Source organism: Canis lupus, chromosome 6, assembly GCF_048164855.1.
Source record: "Canis lupus baileyi chromosome 6, mCanLup2.hap1, whole genome shotgun sequence".
NCBI lineage: Eukaryota > Metazoa > Chordata > Mammalia > Carnivora > Canidae > Canis > Canis lupus.
Window position 1 is genome coordinate 23,243,101 of NC_132843.1, and position 13,710 is coordinate 23,256,810.

Below are 13,710 nucleotides of genomic sequence, written 5' to 3' on the forward strand. Positions count from 1 at the left end.
CCATGTTGTTCTCAGAACAGCATCTCATGCCATGCAGCTGCGAGCATATTTAAACATTTTCTCTCTCTTCTCCCAACCTGCATTCTGTCCTTTCTAGGACCAACATGTCTCATCTCAGCGGAGCTCTCCACCCCTCTCAGCCCAACCCAGAGTCTGAGCACAGGTTGCTGCATGATCTGGGGCTTCTCCACCTCCACCCTGTTTTACCTCTCCACCCACCACCCCTGTTCCCCCCTCCCAGTCTACACCTGGAGGCAATAGCCAGCTCTCCCAAACTACTTAGACCTTTATCTTCACTCTGCATCCAGAGAGCCAGTTTTACTGCTTATTGTTCACTGGAGGGGAAACAAAACAAAACAAAACTGAGGCAGCACTCATATAGCTTTTCGGAGGCAGTGACAGAAGAATTCAGATGCTCCAGAAGAGTGACTTTCAATTTCCCCCCTTTTTAAACCATAACCCATCATGAGAAATGCATTTTACACTCTGATCCAGTGCATACACATATCAACTGAAGAAAAAGCATTCAATTCATACAACACACTAGAGGAAAGAACAGGATGTACCCAACTGTGTAACACAGAGAATTAACTCAAGTGAACAAGTACATATTCACAAAAACTGTAAACTTTATGGCATGCATCAACTCTTTATTATGCACATTTCTATGTTGTAGTGATACTGTTATACTGACACTGATGCGGCACGTGCTCTGTACTTAGCACATATATTAAATCACTTAATTCCCCTAACACTGTAAGTAGGTCCTGTATCCTTATTTTATCAATAGTGAAACTGAGGCCTGGAGAGGTAAACTAACTTTCCCAAGGTCACATGGATAGGAAATGACTGGACCGGAATTTAAATCCAGGCTGCCACACTCTGGGACAACTACTCTCCCCTGCTACATTTAGACATGTAACTTACATCACCCCATAGGGTTCACAAATTAAAGTATATTGTGACTTAAGGGTCTTTATAGGTTATCATCATCAATGTGATTCTGCTTCCATTCACTTACTTTATAATCTTACTCCCTGTAAAATGAAATTGACAGACACATTTTTTTTCAAGTTTTGAAGATGGCTATCTTAATGCAATAAATTAATGTCAAGAATTAATATAATATGTCTAGTTAAATATAAAACACTTTTAATAAGTTACATTTCTAGATTTAAGGACAGTCTGATATCATGAGCAGAATACAAAACATTCTCAGTAGTAATTTACTCATACATCTTTTCATTTTTCTTTTAAACAAAAAGGGGAAGATGTATACATTAATGCTATTACTAAGAATTAAATAAAAACTAGAAAATCTACTCCTACAAGACCATAACCATGTGCTAGTGACCAAGCAATCTTAAAATCACAAACACTGGAAAACTTAACACAAACTGATTTCTTTTACTTAAAAGAAAAAAAATACCAAAATTTGGGACCTATATTTTAATTATTGATCCTATTTTTCAATTATTGGCTTAAGTTTCCATTCTTTTTATAATTGTGAAGACTATACAACTCATTTTGGTCCATTTAATTCTAGAAATGCTTGAATAATGTATATATCTACTATCCCGATTGTCATGTTAGTGTAGAGTAATTTCAATCTTATATATGAATGCTTTTTTTTTGTCAATTAAAATGGCTGTGTTTATGAAATCTCACATTGAGAAGCTAAGCCAGTGTGGAAGAAAGCTCTACAGGAGGCAGAAGACCTGAGCTAACCTTAGACAAGTCTTTTTTTTGCCAGATTTGATTATTCTAAAACATATTGAGTACATACTCTATGGTAAATTCTGGGATATAAAAAGTAGTAATCTGCAATCATATTGCATAGAAAGGTTTACTACACAAAAGTCATCTGGGAATGAACTGACAAAAACTAATTCTGCAGCTTTATTTAATGCAATTCTAAAGTTTTCTTTCTTTTAAGTTTATAACAAAATGTATTTATTACAAAATATTTATTTCCCAGAATCACAAACTAGTAGAAGTAGGAGCATTATCTACCTACCAGAACATTTCTACTTTGTGGAGAAAAGCTTTGAGACCCAAAGATATGGCAACTTAAGCTCAATGTAAAATTTATTTCAAAAGGTTTGGTAGGAAGGCTTTAAAAACATTAACTGCAACTTTCCTTGAACATTGCCAAGAAAAACCCATTTTTCATGTTACAAATTTTAAAATGGCACTTAAGAAAATCAGTTGATCTTCTAAATGTTTCCATGTCTTTGAAGTATTCAAAGTGCTTTGTCTTCAAACTAAGTTCTGTGTTAGACGGTACAGAGAAATAACAGGGCCACTGTAAAGTTACACTAATGGGTCACGCCTACTTTCTCTCTCTCTCTCTCTCTCCTCACACACACACACACACACACACACACACACAAAACAAGTTTAACCAGTTCTTGCTGAGAACATACATTTACTAGACCTGTTAATTTAGGAAAATAATAGTAATATTGTTATAAAGCAACTGTAGTAGGTGGTAAGATAATGAAATAGCAATGGACATGGGACAATGGTCAAATCTCTCCTGAATTTCACAAGTTATATTCCAACACAACATGTCCATGAGTGTGAGGTAGCATTTATGGTTTTGTTTCTATCTGGGAGGTATCTCTAAAAGAACAGATATGCCATTAGGCAGTAAAAGTCCATTGAGCTTCTAGGAGTGACTCGAATTTCAAATCCTTCTGAAATTAAGGGTTTACCATTTAAATCAAATATTCACGTCATCTTAGAGAATGTGGCAACCATATATCACTACTGATCCCACTACTGCTTTCAGGTGGGGATCTGGGAAACTGCGGCATATATCAACCTCACAATTTATCAACTGTCAGAGTTCAGAAAGGTCATTACCTGGCTAGACTCTGCAAATTCCATCTTGATGTGTTAATGGCCCCTAGTAAGCGATAGTCCCTTAATTAAGTCTATGTGAAGTTACTTTGAGAAGATGGATAAACCGTCACAATCTACTCATCTGTTCGTTGCTGGCAAATATTGGCTGGTTCAAGACATAACCCCAGACCACAGAAGCATCCACTTATCTTTTAGCAAGTTTTGATAATCTTTAGTTTTAAGTGCTAAAATTTCCTGAAATTCAAGGACAATAAACTATATACAAGATTCTTAAATACAAAAATGTTTCAAAAGATGGTGAATGATGCATTTTATAATGTTTGCAAAATGAATGTTTCATTTAAAATACACTAAATTTAGGAGTGAGGGAGGTTTTCAAGTACTTTCATTAACTTTGACATTCTCTGGTCTTCTACCTCTGCATATAGGGCAGATAACCACACTAGCAGAATTTCTGATTTTATATTTGTTTTTATTTTTCAGTATTTGCTCTGTTACTAATCCTGAATATAAAACAATACTATTAGGTATTATTTCAATACATTTATCAATTTTTGAACTTTGGGAAGTTTAAAAGTATTTAACAATTTCACATCAACCATCTGAAGTAAAAGGGTAATTTAAGCATCAAGTCGAAGAGTCAATTAAAGGAAAGATCTTTCCAATTTTTGTAGTAAAAACATTTTTGCTACACCCATTTTTTTTCCTGCATTCATACTTGAAGACCATATTATCTGTTGGAGCCAATAACATTTTATTTGAAGCATTAACAACTTTATGTAAAAATTAATGAGAAAGTAGTTTAATTGCACAGAAATATATTATCCATGTATTTTATTAAATGATTGCTCTCACAAATATTTATCAGGTTGTAGTGCAATATTCTGTGGAATACACAGCATCTAGTTGTAGGTACTCAACATATACTAGTGGAATAAATGAAAAAATAATTTTAAATCTCAAAACTCTTGGAAAATTCCTTGTGGTTAAAAAAAAACCTAATATTAATGAATTACTCATTATGTGTTTCAAGATAAATATGTCAGGCTCATTCATGTTAATAGTTTAAATGGTCAGTGGTTCTCAGGTGATTTCTATTTTTAAAGCATTGGCTGTTCCTTTTAAATATTTAGGTGGCTTGTATTTATATAAAAACTTTTTATTAGATTATACTACTAGCTTATACTATTAATATCTGTCAAGAAAATACTCAAAAAAAAAAAGAAAATACTCAATGATTAAAGTAACAATTTAATTTATATTTTATTACTTTTATTTTACAAATAGAATCATTTTTATAAATATCTGATAATTTGAATAAATATTTAGAAATATTACTAATTATTTAGTAAATAGATAATATATAAATTTGGATCTACCAATTAGTTTACAGACTATGATGGATAATATAAGATATCAGAGGCTCCTTGCAATAATTTCAATTTGCCAAGTTCCTGGCTTACAGGTTGGGCTGAGCTGATCAGAGGAAAATAAATAATATAAATACAAATACAAAATAGTACTGTAATTTTCTCTACAAGGGCATCATGCTCTCTGAACTGTGACTTCCGTACAAATATCTTGGATCTCCAACCCCTAACATGGCACTTGACACATAATAAAAATTCAATCTGCATTTATTGCATGAACAAAGAAGTTACTGAATTTCACTCTCAGGTTTCTATAAATTCATTATCCATCACTCTCTCAAAGTACACCACTGACAGGATGTTTTTGTTTTAATAAATGATGGGTATTTTTAAACCAAATGAGGGTTTGCTAGGGTCTGAGTGTGGGTGGAGGAGGGGGCATTTTGAGGAGCAAGTGGGATCCCTGCTGCAGCATGAATCATACCATGGGCCATACTGTGGATCATACTATGCTGGTACTGTACATCCTGCCTCAGAACAAAGCAGGTTTCTGGAAAATGTTTTCTTTAAAGAGTCATGAACTGCTAAAGGTGAAAATGCTTTTCACAAAGAACTAGGCTTGGAGGAACCCTGGCCCAAGCAGGGTTTTACATATAATGTCTTACTCAAAACCAAAGAGCCCTTATTTCTAGAATTAGTGAGAAAGGCTCCTAGACATTTTACACTGGGATATCTAGCTCCAGTTCCAAAAGTCTTCATGGCAAGCAAAAGGCAATGAGAGGACAATCTTTAGTATACTGTGAAGGGTCTGCAGAAAAGACATACACCCCAATACATACACATGAACCAACATGTGCACACACACACACACACACACAGAGGGAATGAGGTCATCCTCTGGAAAGAAGATAGGCAACAAGAATAAATTGTTAGACAAACGTTTGGAGAGGAATACCTAGCATTTAAGACAGTTGTTTTGGATTCCATTACATACATAAAATGAACACGAAACTTTCCCATCAGAAGCCTCATTTGCAACTTGTGCTGAGGAGGAACAGCTTATTATGGGGCATCCTACAATGCTTTGCACATGAGTAACGTAAACTGACTGTTAAACAAATAGCAGGGAAGTAGCACTTGGCCTTCAGAAAATACTTCTGATGAGGGCTCATCTAAACAAGCAAGTGATGGCTGCAAAGGCACCTGCTAGGGTGTGTCTTGAGGAGGAAATGGTGGAGAAAAGAGAGAATGATAACCCTGCGGCATGACATCCTTGTAAGGCCCTTTGCAACCTACTCAACAGCAGGAAAAGGAAGTTCACCTGAATTTGCCCTTGGATTTAAATAAAACATGGTTGGTCACAGTAGAGCTATCTCCAAGAACAATCCTGTCAGATCCTACCTCTTTCACCTCTACAGGTTTAGGCTTATTGTGACTTTGGTACAAATTCCCTCTAGAACAATGGACTTCCCTTGCCCATATCTTTCTGCATCTCCAGATATCCTCCATATCCCATTAAGATTCATCTCTATGAAGATTTTTCTCACTCTTTTTTTTTAAGACGTATTTATCTTAGAGAGAGAGAGAGAGAGAGAGAGTAAGATTATGGAGGGGGAGGAGCAGAAGGAGAACAGAGAGTCTCAAGCAGACTCCACACTGAGCACAGGGCCCGATCCAGGGCTCGATCCCAACACCCTAAGATCCCGAAAACCAAGAGTTGGACGTTCAACCAACTGTAACACCCAGGAGCCCCAAGACTCCTCTCACTCTTTAAAGCAGATTAGTGTTTTCTCTCTAGAATTTTTTTCTTTTTTTTAAACTTAAATTCAGTTAATTAACATATAGTGTATTATTACTTTCAGAGGTAGAGTTCAGTGATTCATTAGTCTCATATAATACCCAGTGCTCATTATACAAACTGTAATCACAGAAGTTGTGGTGCAAAATTTTAATTTATTTTTTTACCTGCATATAAAAAAAAACACTGAGTGTTAGTTAACAGCACACATATCTCACTTATATTCTTATCCTCAAATCCTAGCCCAATGTGAGCTCAATAATTCTTGTTAATGCTTCACTGCCCATGAGTGTAACTCTCCCTGAATTCCTGGAAGACTCCTCTGAGGGTGCCCAAGTTGTGACTGATCACCCTTCTTGCTGGTCAGGAGGTTACCACTATCTCTTTCTCCTCCATGTTCTCAAGGAATCTTGAAACAACATCCTTATCATCTTCTTCAGAATTCTTAGATAGTGAGGCTTGGGTTGAATGAGGCAGAAATTGTTCAGGGAGAGAGAAGAAGAGTTACTTAGGTATTTCTAATAAAATAAAGCCCATGAGACTATATGCTAGGATTTGCAAAACTGTTATCACAGGCTCAAATGACTCCCTGAAGCTCAAAGGGACTCAGATGAGACCATTCATAACATGGCTCCTGCTGATCCCCTTGGTTTTGTCTCTCAGACTTCCCTCCTTATACTTCATTGCTATCAAACTACTTGAAGACCCACCAATACATCATGATTTCTCATACCCTATTTTAATTCCCACAAACCCTTGCCTATTAAACAGACTTCGTTATCTTCATTTTTCAAATGAGGAAACTGAAACTCATAGGCATTGACTAATCTAGCCAAGGTCACACAATGGAAGGTCAGAATTTGATCTAAGTTTGTCCTTTAAGTCAAGCAATTTCTCTTATTTAACAGAAGCATTCGGATTGTTCTTCATTGTGGATAATGTCAGAAACTGGCACTAACAGTTTAAGTAATAGGATACTCCCTAGATCTTTGTGTCTCTGTAATTTGTGATTCACACATCAAGACAACCTAGGAATAACATCTTTCTTAGTAAGTTTCTATGTCTAAGGTTCTCAAACTTTAAGAGACATCCAATCTACTTTGGGTACTAACTAATATATAATTTTCTGGGCCACATAAAAAATATGGATTTAGTAAATGTAAGATAAGACTTAAGAATTAACTTTAAGATCCTTTTGAAAAACAATTTTTCCACCTATTTCTTTTTATTGTGCAGGGCACTTATTACCATGAAATTTAATACCTCTGAATGCAAGTAAATATGTTTGATTGCAAAAACTTACATTAAGAATCTAGTTACTCGATATTAGTCTGAGAGGAGTTGATGATATAATATTGACACAAGAATCCTGATAGAATTGGGTGTTTCTCTTATCTTTACTTCTTTATCAATATCTCTGAATATATGCAGAGTTTTCTGCTCCCTGACTCTAAATCCACAATTCTGTGACTCACGATATACAAGTCTGACTGCTTGGATGTGCGTTTCCAGAGGTTAGTCATCAGCATTTCATAGTACTTACTAGATTATATCACAGAATTCTGATGATGTTTGCAGTTGCTCGAGCTGAAAAACCCTCCCAAGAACCAGAAACATGTTTTAAAAACCTGTTCCTAAGTTTCTTGCTGTAACTCTGGCATAATTGCCAAAAAATATGCATTGCTCATGGACTGTAACTGAAAACTTATTCTTGAAATGCCCAACAGTAGAACATTTTTTTTTAAATCACTGCTTGATTTTAAGTGATGAGGAAGTAGATACAACAAATACTGATTATTTTTCAAGAAGTTGCCACGAAGTCAAATTTACATAGAAGTAACTGTAAGACATCAAGTCTAAAAAATGCTGTAAAAATTAAGGTGGCAGGGCAGCCCGGGTGGCTCAGCGCTGGGTTTAGCGCCATCTTCTTCCCAGGGCGTGATCCTGGAGACCCGGAATCTAGTCCCACGTTGGGCTCCCTGCATGGAGCCTGCTTCTCCCTCTGCTTGTGTCTCTGCCTCTCTCTCTCTCTCTTTCTTCTTCTTCTTCTTCTTCTTCTTCTTTTCTTCTTCTTCTTCTTCTTTTCTTCTTTTCTTCTTCTCTCTCTCTCTCATGAATAAATAAAATCTTTAAAAAAATTAAGGTGGCAGAATTTCTAAAAAATGGGGCTTTAATTCAATTTAACTTAAAACATATATTAGGCATATATGGATTCTCAGGAATCTCTAGGAGAGCAGAGGGCAGGCATGACCCCTAATTTTAAAGAGCTTTTTCTCAGGAAGCATGTACGTAATATCTGGAGTACAATTCATACCATCCTAAGCATCAGTTTCTATGGTGACACCTAAGTTGCTATAGCCTCACTCTTTTGCTTCTAATACATATATCTTTGACCTTAATAAGATCCCTAGACTCCTATACCCTGCCTTTCTTCAGAACTAATCACTCAGGGGATCTGTTCCTCATTTCCCAGGACATACTCCATAGTCTATCTCTTTGGATAGTCTTGACAATATTCACCTTCATGTTATTCACAAATTCACCAGTAATCATCTGTTTCATCAAACCATCAAATTTGTCTACTTCTTACTATTTACCATCATCCTTTTAAATCTCTTAACAAAGTTTAAGACACACACTCTTTCTTTTTTTTTTTTTTCAAGATTTTATCTATTCATGAGAATACACAGTGAGGAGAAAGAGAGAAAAAGAGAGAGAGAGAGAGAGAGAGGCAGAGACACAGGCAGAGGGAGAAGCAGTCTCCATGTAGGGAGCCTGATGTGGGACTCGATCTCGGGTCTCCAGGATCATGCCCTGGACAGAAGGCAGCGCTTAACCCGCTGAGCCACCCGGCCGCCCTTGAAACTCCTTTCTGTTTTCATTCATTTATTAACTAAAAATATTTATTGATCACTATCATGTATTAGATTCCAGTAATATAATTTTGATGAAAAAACAGCATGGTTCCTACTCTCATGAACCTAACAGTAGAGTGGTGAGGACAGAGAGTAACAATCACACAAACACATAAACTTGTAACTATGATAGCTGCAAAGGAGATATACAAGGTCCTCACTTTTGTTCCCCTTTACCCTAAAAGCCATTAAAAGCTTCTATAAGAGATTGATTTGTTTAGGTTTGCTCATGGAAATATCTTTTTTTCCAGCAATAGTGTAGTAGACATATTAGAGGCTAGCCAGAATGGGATACAGAGCTGTTAGGAAGTTACAACAGCCATCTCAGGTAAAAGGCACCATAATTTCTTGGCTAAGACGGTAGTAGAGTCAAGATGGAGAGAAAGGAAATAATTTGAGAGATACTTTAGATGTAAAATCAGTAAAACTTGGTGGTAAATTAGAAATGGAAGAATAAGAAGAAAAAGTTATTGATAATATCTCTTAGGCTTCTGTTTTGCACAACTAGATAGATGCTGGTCTTATTGCCTGGTCAAAAGGAAGGAACCCTGCAAACTGCTATAGCCACCGTGGAAAACACTGAGATCCCTCAAAAAAAAATTTAAAATAGAACTACTGTATGATGCAGTAATTGCACTACTGGTATTTCAACCCTGCCCCTCCAAAATAGAAAAATACTAATTCAAAAGGATATATGCACCCTTATGTTTATTCAGCATTATTTATAATAGCCAAATATGGAAGCAAACCCAAGTGTCCATCGATAGGTGAATGGATAAAGAGGTGGTATATATATATATATATATGTATATATATGTGTGTATATATATATACACATGCATATACATGTATATATATACATATACATGTATATATACATATATATATATACATACACACAATGGAATGTTATTCAGCCATAAAAAGTCATGAAATCTTGCTATTTACAACAACATGGATGGATCTAGAGTATAAAGCTAAGTGAAATAAGACAGTCAGAGAAAGATAAATGCTAGATGATTTCACTCACATGTGGAATTTTGGAAATAAAACAAAAGAACAAAGGGGATAAAAAAGAGACAAACCAAAAGTCAAACTCTTAACTACAGAAAACAGAGGGTTACCAGAGGGGAAGTAGGTGGTGGGATCAGTGAAATAGGTGAAGGGGATTAAGACTACACTTAATGAGCTGAGTAATATATCAAATTGTTGAATCACTATATTGTACATCTGAAACTAATATAATAATTATGTTAATAATTGGAATGAAAATAAGTCAAAACAAAAGCAAAGTGAAAGGACCATTTCTAAGAAGGAGAACATGAGTTTTCAACACTTTGATCTATATTTGAAATTTCTAAGAGGAAATGTCAAGTAGGCATTTGGATAAATGGCCTGAATAAATCCACCTGCAGAGTGTTATTTCATGAAACCAATCTAGGGGACGAGGATACAAAACCAAGCTTCAAAACAATGCATCAAATGGACGGTTGAAGAATATGCCTGCAAACAGGAAAGTAAGAGCCAGAGAGTTGGGAAATCAATCAAGAGACTGTTTGTGCTGTATTTTTCTCTTATCTTCAGGACGGTTCTGGAAATTACTCACTTTGAAATTCTTCCTGTGATTTAGATTACATGGGATTGAACCGGTTTGGCCACATCTTTAAAGCACCTTTTTGTATCTCTTTTGCAAACTCTTCTTCTTCCCCTTTACCAAGCAAACATAAACATGTAAGTTTTCTCTTCAGATATTTTCATGTCTTTCTCCTCACGTTCTAAGTGATTCTACCACTTACACAGTTTCATTGTTATCTTGAAACTGACAACTTTCACTTATATATCTCTAATCCTTGTTTCTCCATCTGTTTTTAAATGGACATTTAAGATTACCTCTCCTATTTCTAAAAGGTCAATTACAAAGCTTCAAATACCTTCACCTTTTATTATAAAATTAAAGGCTGCTAACAATAAAATATGGAAATGGATTTCCAATTTCTTTTCCAATAAGCAGTTTTTTGTGAACAATCCCAGAAAATTTCCATGCAGGTATAAAAATGTGTATATACAACATATATTTTTGCATAGTGTTCTACATCTTGGTTTTTCAATTTACTGTAATTTAGATCTCTTTTCATATTAGAATATTTAGATTTGTCTCATTTTTTAAAACTTCCACTTATAAATGTACCCTAATTCACTAAACAAATCATGCTCTGAGATATTTGAATTGTTACCAATTTTTCACTATTACAATAATGCAATGAATGTCCTTGTATGTGTATGTTTTATCAGTGTATCTGGGGCTAAATTCTGAGAATAACAATTGCTGCATAAAAGTGTATGTATAACTTTTTGTCAGTTATTGTCAAATTACTTTCCCAAAACATTCTACCAACTTGCCCTTTCACTTTCAGTCAAAAAGATGATTTCCTATTTTTCTGCTTCCCTCTCAACAATGGACATTAGATAATATTTTAGAGAATATGTTTTGTTCATCCAATTGGTGAAAGATCTTTACTTCTTGGTGTTGTTTTCTCATGTATATGTTCAATTCTGACTAAAGTTAAGTATCTTTTTTTGTTCCTGCCTATTAACTATTTTATGTTCTTTTAAGTGAAAGGCCTTTTTTTATCCTCTGCCTATTTTTCTTTTGGATTGCCAACTTTTTCTTGTTCAAAAGCTCATTATTATTATATATTTTATATACTGGAAACTGGACTTTGTTACACATGTAAAAAAATCTTTTTTTCTAGCTTTCTCTTTTTTTCTTTGCTTATGTATATTTGCTGTGTACATGTTTTCATTTTTATGTTACTAAAATTTATCATCCTTCAACTCTAAGGGTTCTGGATATAAATAGACATTCCCTGTTTCAAAGTATTTAAATTTTCTTCTCTGAATGCCTTCCTTTCAATTTAAATCTTTTCACCATCTAAATTTCTTGTATAAGGAATAGGTTAGTTTCATTCTAATAGTTACTTGCCTCAACCTGCCTCAACACTGTCAAATCTCAGTGATTTGAAAAGAATAACTGTTTCAGACTAGAGATCTTTTCATAATCCATACACTAAATCTAGTTTTGGAATCATTAGTCTATTTCATTGACATTTTTATTCATTTTCTGATTCCAGATTATGTTAATCATTGTAGCATTATGGTTAATACCTTAGCCTGGTTTGAGTTCACTCATTACTGTGCTTTTCATATACTAGAGTTTTAATTTCTATTTTCAGTTATTTTTTATCCCACATGAATATGAAGCCATTTTGTCAAATTCTACAAAAAAAGAATTTTGAGGTCTCCTTATCATATGCTGTCTTTCTGTAAAAAAACAAAATATGTTTTTCTATTGATTCATGTCTTCCTCATGTTCCTTAGGAAACCCTTAAAATTTTTATCACGCAGGTTCTATATATTTGTGCTCTGCTTCACGATGAGAGATAGTTTATGTTTACAGTTACTATTATAAACTATTATATTTCTCTTACTATATTCCCTGATAATTAGATTATTTATATTTCTTTCATTATAATCCCTGATATTTATTTAGATTACTGAATTTTATTAATTAGGTGTTCAGCCAACTTAATAAATTTTCAAGTTGTTTGCAGTAATTTTTTAACTGATTTTCTTGGAATTCTCATATAGGAAAATTTATTATCTGTGAGTAACCATAATTTTAAGTCATTTCCAATATTTTTACTTGACTATTCATTCCAGAAAATATTAAGTTATAACAGTGGGATCTTTTTCCTCAATTTAATAAAAATGTGTTTGTCATTTTGTCACTGAGTAGCATGATAGATTTTTGTATGATACACAACTTGTATCAAGCTACAGCCTGTTCTATTTCTTCATATTCATTCTTTCATTTAAAAAGAGATGATGAGAGACGTCTAGGTGGCTCAGCGGTTGAGCATCTGCCTTTGGCTCAGGGCGTGATCCCGGAGTCCCGGGATGGAGTCCCACATCAGGCTTCCTGTGTGGAGCCTGCTTCTCCCTCTGCCTATGTCTCTGCCTCTCTCTCTCTGACTTTCATAAATAAATAAAATCTTTTAAAAAATTAGAAATAAAACATTTAAAACGATGAATTAAATAAAGCTTTGTAAAGCATCTGTGGAAGTTATTTTTTTAATTTGAGCTACTACAATGGTAAGACATTGATCTACCTAACATTCCTAGACTGACTTCAACGAGTCATAATGATTTTAATGTTCTCCCTAAATCCATATGTCAACACACTATTTCAAATTTTAGCAATTATATTAATTAATGAGATTGTTCCCTTTGGTTGTGTAATTGTTCCTTTTTGTTTCTGTTGTCTTTGTCTAGTTTATTTTCAGAATCATATTTTTATAATCTGTCAATGAATAAACTTATAAATGAAAATCTCTTATTCCTATTTCCCTTGAACTTTTTGACTTGGAGCATGCTATGTTTTTTTTGTTTTGTTTTTTTGTTTTTTGTTTTTACTTCATGAAAAAACATATGCATGACAATTATTGAATATTCATGACAAATATTCTCTGTGACATTTATTATTATTTTTTAAAATATTGCTTCAATTAAACTATATTTTGCCAACAATTTATAATGCTATTCCTACTTTTGTTTTGTATACACTGGTGGTAAAAATATTTAGAAAAAATAGATATTAAAAACATGATATTTCCTAGAGCTAAAATGCCCCAAATCAAAAAAATTTAATTGTTTTATAGAAAGTTCTTTATTTCTGATTTTCACTGCCATTGAATGTTCG